Source organism: Hibiscus syriacus, unplaced genomic scaffold (genome assembly GCF_006381635.1).
Source record: "Hibiscus syriacus cultivar Baekdansim isolate YM2019G1 unplaced genomic scaffold, ASM638163v2 tig00111206_pilon, whole genome shotgun sequence".
Taxonomy (NCBI): Eukaryota; Viridiplantae; Streptophyta; class Magnoliopsida; order Malvales; family Malvaceae; genus Hibiscus; species Hibiscus syriacus.
This window is the reverse complement of record NW_024063018.1, coordinates 752,165-762,658: the sequence shown is the minus strand read 5'-3', so window position 1 is coordinate 762,658 and position 10,494 is coordinate 752,165.

Below are 10,494 nucleotides of genomic sequence, written 5' to 3'. Positions count from 1 at the left end.
CAATACATGCTATACTACACCACTTGGTTGATTTCCAAGTTTGATCCATTAAAATTCATGATGTGTGTGCCTGCTCTCTCTATAAGGTTAACTTGATGGAAAATGTTATTATTTGAATTTGACATTGAATACATGATCCAAATGACTATAAAGGGAAGTACTATATATGATTTCTTAGCAAGCAAAACATCTGAAAACTATTATCCGTTGGACTTCAACTTCCCAGATGAAGATTTGATGGCAATATCTTTAGAAGAAATCGGTACTTCTACATACGACTCCTAGAAAATGTACTTTGATGGACATCGAATATATTAGGATATGGCATTAGAGCTATCCTGGTCTCACCCAAAGGAAATCATTATCCGTTCACTAGCATATTGAAATTTGATTGCACTAACAACATGGCGGAGTATGAAGCTTTTGTTTAGGGGATTCAAGCTAATATTAGATAGAATATAAAGATTTTACGGGTATATGGAGATTTTGCCTTACTAATCTATCAACTCCGAGGAGAATAGGAAATAAAAGATACCAAATTGATAGAGTACAGAAAGCTCATCTTGGTGTTACTTAAAGAGTTTGATGAGATCACTTTCCATTACGTACCAAGAGAAGAGAATCAAATGGAAGATGCTTTAGTTACCTTGGAAGCAACATTCAAGGCTAGTGGGGAATCCGACATGATGCCAATCGACATGCAGTCATACGAGTACACAACTTATTTTTATCAAATCGAAGAGGTAAAAGATGCAAACCATGGTACTACGACATCCTGTAGTATATAAAAAACCAAAGTTATCTAGAAAACACCACCCAAACTGACAAAAAAACAATCAGAAGGATGGTAGTTGGATATGTTTTTGATGGGGAAGTCATATACAAGAAAAGCCATGATCAAGTTTTGCTAAGATGTGTAGATGCGGAAGAGGCAAAGATGATCTTGGAAGAGGTACATGACGGAGTGTGTGGAACTCATGAAAATGAACATATGATGGTAAGACAAGTTATGAGATACATATACTTTTAGTTCACATTGGAGTGTGATTGCGTCAACTATGCCAGAAGATGTCATAAGTGTCAAATCTATGGGAATAAAATAAATGTCCCGCCTCGTCCTCTTCATGTGATGACAGCTCTGTGGCCTTTTCTATGTGGGGCATGGGTGACATTGGAAAAATCCATCCAAAAGCTTTGAACGACCATCGGTTCATTCTTATGTCTATTGACTACTTGACCAAATGGGTGGAGGCTGCATCATGTGCCAATGTCACTCAGTCCACTATTTGTAAATTCTTGAAAAAAGAGATCATATGTCAGCATGGTTTACCAGAAAGAATCATTATCGATAATGCAACAACAAGATGATGGATGATGCCTATGAACAATTCAACATAAAGCATCACAACTCTACTACTTATCGACCAAAGATGAATGGAGCGGTAGAGGCAACAAACAAAAATATTAAGAAAATAGTGGAGAAAATGACTGATATATACAGCGACTAGCACGAGAAGCTGCATTTTGCATTGTTTTCTTATTGAAATTTGGTGTGGACTTCAACTGGGGCAACCCCATTTTCCATAGCCTATGGGATGAAGGTTGTGTTACCTAGAGGTAGAGATCTCATCACTCTGGGTTTTGTCAGAAGTACTAGATGATGGGGAATGGATGCAAACTCGTTGTGATCAACTAAACTTAAAAGAAGAAAGGGGGTTGACTGCCATTCATCATGGTCGACACTACCAAAAGCAAATGATTTAAGCACACAATAAGAAAGTATGCCCCATAGTGTTCCATGAAGGAGATCTTGTACTGAAAAAAGATTTGGCAAATTCAAAAAGACTTTAGAGGAAAGTGGATGCAGAATTGGAAAGGGTCATATGTCATGAAAAAGGCCTTATCCGGAGGAGCACTAATCATGACTGAAATGGACGGGCCGGAACTACCTAATCCTATTAAATCTGATGCAGTCAAGAAATATTTCACTTTGGGTGAAAACCCAAAAGGGTGCTTGATCTCTTGTAAATGTATATGCTAAGGCAAGAAAATCTGTGCAAGTATACACAATCAATGAAAATAATATATTAGTGAGTGAGTTATCGTCTCTACAGGGATTGGAGGGCTTTTAAAAGATTGCTACAACTAGGAATAGGTGTCACTAACTAATCCTAAGTATATAAGTCTAATGATATAAACAAGGAAAATATGAAATGGCAAATGGTATGAACAGATCGAGAAAAGTATGGTCAAGACAAGAAAAATATGCAAAGGTAAACAAATAAAAGTTGTCAAGGCTAAAGTTATCAAAACTCTGTAAATAAACTTGAAACCTCTTACAATCAGACTTCTAACGGGGCACTTGGGTTGGATTTTCTACGGTGATAAGTTATTTTATGCTAAGAATGATTTGGTATGCTATGCTTAGGCTGCCCGACAGGATTACTGAGTATTCTTAGACGGTTGCATTGGCAATACCACTCGGTGTAAATTATAGTCGTTGTCTATCCTACTCAATCGTTTATCCCTTTTAGTCAATTAAAACCCTCTCCTTATCTCTAAGGTAGACAAGTTAGAACATCACCATCTCGGATTTATTCCATTGTTCATGTAGATCTATCTTAATTCTCTCGAATCTAAGAATCAATTTCTAGAAAAATGACAATCTCTCGAAAGCTCTTACAAGGTCTAGAAATATTCCGCCTAGGCACCAGGCAATCTCTCAAAGATCTTACAGTGTCAAGGAAAAAAGTTAAAACAGTGAACAAAACAACACTTAAAAAATATACTTAATCATTTATTAACGGAAAAATAAAATATCATTCAAGTATTCCCAACACCATATAAAACAGTTTATGGTGTGGTTTACATCATCCCAAAAATATTCATTAAGTACAAGCCCTTAGAAAAGTAAAACACGAAGAACAAGAAGAAGAAAAACTCCCAGAACAGAGCTCTGTCGTGACATCAGACCACCACCATGACTGCTCCACCGCACCAGCCACTCTCGAGGGTCTGGCCGCCACCCCGATGATGCCTGGTTATGGAGGGCACCAAGGAAGGCCAAGTGAGGGTGGTGGAAAAAAGGACACCGTGACCGCCTTTTTCCAAACCTGGGGCATTTTCTCTGTATAATTCTCCCTTCTGCCTCCCTTTTTGGCGGATGTGATTGTGTATTTATAATTGGAATTTTCCTAGGGTTTCACATCATTAAATGCCCCCTCAATAAGCATTTTTTATTGTCCAGCTATAAATGGAAAGGCGGCTGGCTGTTGTCAGACTTTTGGGGGATTTCTTCCACGTGAGGTCAATCAAGCAGCTGGCAGGTAACGTCAGCAATTCGTCAGATTCACGCCAGACTTGTAAGATTTTCCTTGCCTTGGCAAGGAAAATATGTTCTTCATTGTCTTCGTCTTCTGTGTTCCATTGTCCCTATCAAATTAATTTGTTTCGGTAAATAAATTTTTCCTCAAACATTTCCTACATCATCACAATCAACAAACAACCTTTCTCATCAGCAACATCAGTTTAATCAAATAAACTTTGCCTTGGCAAAACTTATCCACCACATAAAAATATGTCCTAAATGCAAATATGAAGCTAAAATGTTATGTCAATGGCTTTTAGACAATCAATAACTTAAGTAAAAAGGCCTAAAATATAGTCTTTTTATGGAGTTATCACACCCCAAACTTAAGCTATTGTTTGTCCTCAAGCAATGGATAATAAGCAATGAGAAATAACTTGCCATGGCAAAGTAAAAAATTAAGACAATCATGTTGTCATAACCATTTTTTTAGGTAAAACAATTAAATATTATTTTAAAAAACGATTATGATTTTTATTTGGAAAAATTGAGGATTTTGGACTAATTGGAATTAAATCGAATAGGATTCACCATCGACCTTTGGGTTAGGTAGGTCGAATATCTAAAAACGTCTTTTAAAACAATTTTAAGAAAAAATATTTTATAAGACAAAATTTGGTCAGCGTTTTCCAAAGATTTGATTAAATGGATTCGAGAGTCGGTTACGTGTGGAGAAGGATTAGCACCCCCACAATGCCCAAAACTGGTATTGTGTCGCTTACACGTTGTCGTAATGGTGAAAATGATAGATCGAATATATAGTTAAAATGCGATCCATTTATTGAAATTTAATTAATTTGCTTTGAATTAATGAATGTTAGGGAAAATTCTTTAATTCAAAAAGAAATCTCAAAATTAGTAATTCTCCATCGGAAAAACTAATTTCAACTATTTCTTATTAGTAAAAGAATATTCCATCATAAATAAATATACGAATCGAATATAAAGGAAAATTGACGATTTGCATTAGCATATAATGAATTAAAATATCACACATTGCATCATTAAAATAAATTAATTAGTAACATAAACTCGATTTATTTCAAGTTACTATGTCGTTAAAATGCCGTACAGGATCGCATCACTTCGACCAAGTGGTACTTTCCATGCTCATTTTACGAATACGTGTTTGAAACACATTCGGATGCGTAAACCTTTTAATCAAGTACGAGAGACACATAATATTGATACGAAGGCTAATTTAAAAATTAAATTAATATGAATGAGATAAAATAATATAATGAAATAATCAATATATAAACATACAAGGATTAAGAAAAAATAATTAAACACACATAAATATATATATATATATATATATATAATAAAACATCTAATAACATTAAAATAAACATATTAATTAAACGGTTTGAACTAGGATAATAAAATAACATTAAAAAAACAAAAGGACTAAATTATAAAAGGACAAAATAATAAAGCATAAATATGTAATAAACACCATAATTTCACTTACAAAACCAAAACAATTAACAAAATGGGCTAAAAGTGAAATCTAAGATCTATGATACAAACTCAAAATTTATCTTTCAAGATAATATTTAAGGATTGGAACAAAAGACAAATAAATTCAGGAACCAAATCATAAATACAGATAAATTCACTACTATACAAATAAGGATCTAAATGAAATAAATCATGAATTAATAGCCTAAAATAGACATTAAACCAAATTTATATTAAATAACAGATAATTATTAAAATACAAATAATCAATACTTGAAGTTAGAAATTAAAGGATTCAAAGTTCTATTCAGTGACTAATATGAAAACTTAAAAAAAATCTATGCTCAAAGTAAAATATCAACATCCACATATTTAATATAAAAGCTAGGACTAAAATACAATGAAAATAAACATGAGGCCCGAAGTCAAAGATTTCAAAATTTCATTAATGACCAGTTATAGAACAATACAAACGTGGGGGACTTAAACTGGAATTTGCCCCTTTTTGCAAAAACACGTAGCCCCAGCCCCTTTAGAACGACGTCGTTCAATGTTTGAGATATAACCCCCTTTGAGGGTTTCCACTAAATCATTTTTACCTCTCCATCTGTTGCCTCTCTTGCTCTAAAGGGAAAGAACCAGAGAACCCCCTCAAGGCTCACCATCGTTCGACTCAAATGGGCCCGAAATCTTACCGTTTTCAACGCCATTTAAGCCCTGTTTGGAAACCCACATATCCTTACTCACATTCCCCTCGGGTTTGGATGACAGTGGTTACTAAGGGGGAGGTAAGTATTTTCTTTCGATTTTTCTCTCTCTGGTTTTGGTTCGAATGCTTTCTCCTTTTTATGGTTTTTTTTCTCAGTTCACTCTCTCTGGTTTTCCTCTCATTTTTCTTTTGTTTTGGTTCCCCCTCGAATGCCATGTGACTTCTTCTTTGTTTTTCTTTTATCCTTCGCATGTAGATGAGATGATTACCTCTACATAGGATATGATTTCTCTGAATATAGCTAGATTAAATCCCAGATTTTCGGGATTTATATAATTTTTAAATGGGTTTTTGATTTGATTTTCGACTGACTACTTTTCTCTCTGTCATTGTTGATGGTCACTGTTTGATAGATGGACTCTCATCAACTTTGATGGCAGCGGCGGCGAGGGGAAGCTCTGCTAGGAAGCTGGAACATTGTAGCTCAGCGGCTGGAGAATTGAAAGGGCACGAGGTGGCTGCTGTTAGGGGATTAGTGTTTAAACCCTAATATGTTTTAGGGTTTGAAACCCTAATCTGCTAGGTTAGGTCTAGATTAGCAGTGGGCTTCTGGTCTTTGGGCCAATTGGGCTTCTGGTTACTGTAATGGGTCAGCTGGGTCACTTGTAATCAGGCCTTAATTTGGCACGCAAAAATATATGTAATTAATTATTAATAATAACTAACGATTATAATAATAATAATAATAAAAGACCCAGAAAAAAACGAGTGTCTACAACAGCCCCTCTTTGCACATTCTAGTGTTAACAAGAATAGGGCAAAGATGAAAAGACATCACGTTTTTGTATGGTTCTCTCCCTTTCAAACTTAGAAATTGAATAATGTTAGTTTTTGGGACGACACTGTTCATACTTGATGAAGAGTTCGGGTCGTCTAAGGGTGACACGGTTCCTACGTGATGAGGAAATCTGACCGAGGGATGACATTGCTCATACGTGATGAACAGTTCTGGCCATCTTTAGGAAGGGTGATAACTCGGTTCCTACGTGATGAGGACGGCTGGTTATCTAGGAGTGACACGGCTCATACGCGATGAAGATATCTGGTCGGGGGATGACACGGCTCATACGTGATGAAGAGTTCTGGCCATCTTTATGAATGGCGATAACACGGTTCCTACGTGATGAGGACGGCTTGTTATCTATGGTTGAAACGGTTCCTACGTGATGACGAGATCTGGTCAAGAGATGACACGGCTCATACGTGATGAAGAGTTCTGGCCATCTTTAGGGATAATGATTTCAAAAGAAAAGATGATGTTTCAAAAGAAACAGACTCAAAGATTGTAAATTTTGTTTCCAAAGAAACGGACTCAAGGATATTTCTCAAAAGAAATAATCTCAAAGGTTGGTTTTTTTCATTAAAAATTGTCTCAAGGGACAAAATTTGTTTTTAAAGAAATAGATTCACAGATGATTTTGTTAAGAGACACATTCTCAAAGATTTTTCAAAAGGAACAGACTCAAAGATTTTTCTCAAGAAAAATTATCTCAAGAGAGACAAAACTTTGTTTCAAAAGAAACAAACTCAAAAATTTTGGTTTCAAAAGAAATGACTCAAAGATTTTTTCACAAAATTGTCTTAAAAGAAACAAAACTTTGGTTCAAAAGAAACAGACTCAAATAATTTTTTTTCAAAAGAAACAACTCAAAGATTTTTATTTCAAAAGAAACAACTCACAGATTTTTTATTTCAAAAGAAACAATTCAAAGATAGGTTTTGTTTCAAGGGAAACAATCTCAAAGATGTTTGTTTTAAGAGAAATTGTCTTAAAAGAGACAAACCTTTGTTTTCATAAAAACATATTTAAAGATTTTTCTTCAAAAGGAACTGTCTCAAAAGTGACAAAATTTTATTTCCAAAGAAACATACTCAAAGATTCTTTCAAAAGAAACTTTCTCAAAAGAGACAAAATTTTTTTATCAAAGAAACAAACTCAAAGATTTTTTTCATTTTGTTTTAGGTGAAACAGACTCAAAGATTTTTCAATAAAATCTGTCTCAAGAGAGACAAAGTTTTGTTTCAAAAGAAATAGACTCAAAGATCCTTTGTTTCAAAAGAAATGACTCAAAGATGATATTTGTTTCCAGTGAAACAAATTCATAATTTGGAAAATTGTCTCAAGTGAGACAACATTTGTTTTTAGAGAAATTGTCTCAAACGAGACAAACATTGTTTTTAGAGAAATTGTCTCAAGCGATACAACGTTTATTTTTGAGAAAACGATCTCAAGTGAGATTAATTTTGTTTCAAGTACAACAAATTTAAATTTGTATCTTAGAGAAAAATGTCTCAAGCGAGACGAAATTTGTTTTGAGAGAAATTGTCTCAAGCGAGACAAAATTTGTTTTTAGAAAACAATTGTCTCAAGCGAGACAAAAGTTGTTTTTGAGAAAGCAATCTCAAGTGAAATCAACTTTCTTTAATGTGAAACAAATTCAAAATTTGTATCTGAAAGGGAAAATGTCTCAAGCGAGACAAAATTTGTTTTCGACGGAAACTGCCTCAAATGAGACAAAATTTGTTTCAAATTAAACAAACACAAAGATTTTTTTTCTACAGAAATTGTCTCAAGAGAGATAAAAAATTGTTTCCAGAAAAACAACTCAAAGGATACTGATAATCTTCTTGTTCCTGCTGGTGGAGGAAATGTCTTAATTGTTAACTTTAGGAAGTCAACTCATTGCTTCTTCAAGTTAGAGACATCTGGTCATTTTCGAGCTTTGATTTCGTGAGAGATCAAAATGATGTATTTATGAATGCCTAATCTTTTATGTTATGATGGATGTCAAGATAAAAATTATTTTATTTTTTATTGAATTTGTCTTCAAGTGAGGATAAAAATGTCTTTAATACACCTGATCATAAATGTTTGATGCAAATTTTATGCATCATGTATGTATATATGTGTTCATGTATGTTTTTCTCGATCTGAAAGGAGAATTGTTGTGAGAATAGTCTTCACTCCATCAATGATTCAGTTTGTCTGCATTTCCACTAAGGAGTACTCTTGCAAACCTCAACCTTAGACAATTTATTTTCCTTGCCCCATCAAAATTTGCCCCAAAAATTTGTCTTTTCTTGTCCCAGCTTCAATCTTGAGCATCATAGGGATCTTCGTCGAATTCCAATATATGCCTCCAGAGAGATTATCTTGTTTGAAAAACATTTTTCTTCTTCTTGTGTTTTCAAAAGTATGAAAATATCAATTAAAAGAGTTTTGAAAATATTTAATCAAAAGTTTTGAAAATATTGCTCCTTTCAAGGTTTCACAATTGACAAATCATAAAACAAGAGTTCATTGGATATCAAAGAATTAATTACACTGTTAATCCTTTAATAAATTATAGCTATTTGACAAGTGTCAAGATTAATGCTCTCTTTAAGTAAGAAAAGGATAAAAATGTCCCAGGTCGTTATTTTTGGTCAAGGGTATGGTGTTCTCATTTATTTGATGTTCACTGGTATGATGGAGTAGCGAATGTACTCATTTATTGGAAGTGTTCTCTAACTCCCAGCTCTCATGATCTTATTCAGGTTGTGCGATGCCTTATCAAGGGATTTGTGTGATCACCTCCTATGCAACAGCTGCATAATCTTCATATTCGAGCCGCCTTTTCAGGTTTTCAACTCGAATCCTCCTTTGGTTTCAAGACGTTATTCAAAATTTACGTCTTGAGCCCCCCTTTTATTATTTTTTCTCTATCATGCATTAAAGATTTTAGAAAACCCTTTTTTTGTAAATAAAATATCAATCCTGATGGGCGGGATGAAATCTGAAGATAGTCTCTTCTGTTTAGAAATCCATGTATGATTAAAAGGGACTTTTTAGGCACGTAATGTAGGCCATGGTTCATGGTTATGAAAGAAAGGGATAAATAGGCCCAAACAAGTGTTTAAGGGTATTTGAACCAAGGATCAATTCTCTCTGATTTCTTCAATTTGGTCTTGCTCAATTTGAATTTGCTCGTATATGTCATTCTCTTGATGTTCTATTATCTTCGAGTAAAGTGATTATGGAGTGATTGTGCTTGATCAATCTCACGATTTGAAGCTTGATGCGTCATTTGAGTTGAGAGACTCTTTGTCTATACTCTTTGTTCTCTTTTTGTTCTTTGTTTTTTCTTTTTCTCTTTTTCCCTTGATTTTTTTTCTTTAATTCTTTTTGCTCTTTATTTCTTCTTTGCTTATTTTCTCTTTGTTTTGATTTGATCTTCGCACTTGGCATTTGGTTCACCTTTCGGTATCTTATCTGGATCAATGATCTTCACTCATGTGAGCAGATTTCCTCCAACTTGCCCTCCAGTGTAGAGGATGATCCTTGGTTAGGGTTGAATCAGAAGGAAACACAATTCAAGCTCAAATGGGGACACAAGGATATATATTTTCTCCTGTTATGAAGGGATAATGAAAGAAAGTCGTTAATCATTTCATAAATGAAAGTCCTCGTAGAAGAGGTATCCCTAGGGGGATAGATTTTCAGGATTAATTGTTTATTCACATGAAAAAAAATGTAATTAATGCACGATAGAATTATTTTGAATGAATTCTATTTTTTTGCTTCTTGCTCTCAGCATGTCTCAATTGCTCAGGCTCGTCCTCAGAAGATCGCTTCGAGATGCCCCATATTGTTTCTTCTTGTAGGAAATTTCATGTTCAAGTGAACATCTTGTACTCAATGTTTTCAGGTTTTATTGGTAGAAAAATGTCGACTAAAAAGAAACTGGTGTAACTTTGTTGGCTCAAATAAATGTATGGCTTTATTGGCTCAATGACAGGAAATGCTATGAATTTTGTGTATCAAAAGGATATATGCAATGTTTCAAGGTCGAAAAGAATGTTTCAAGGTCTCAAAGAGAGGGAATGTCAAAAATTGGTTCTTTGGTAGTGACCA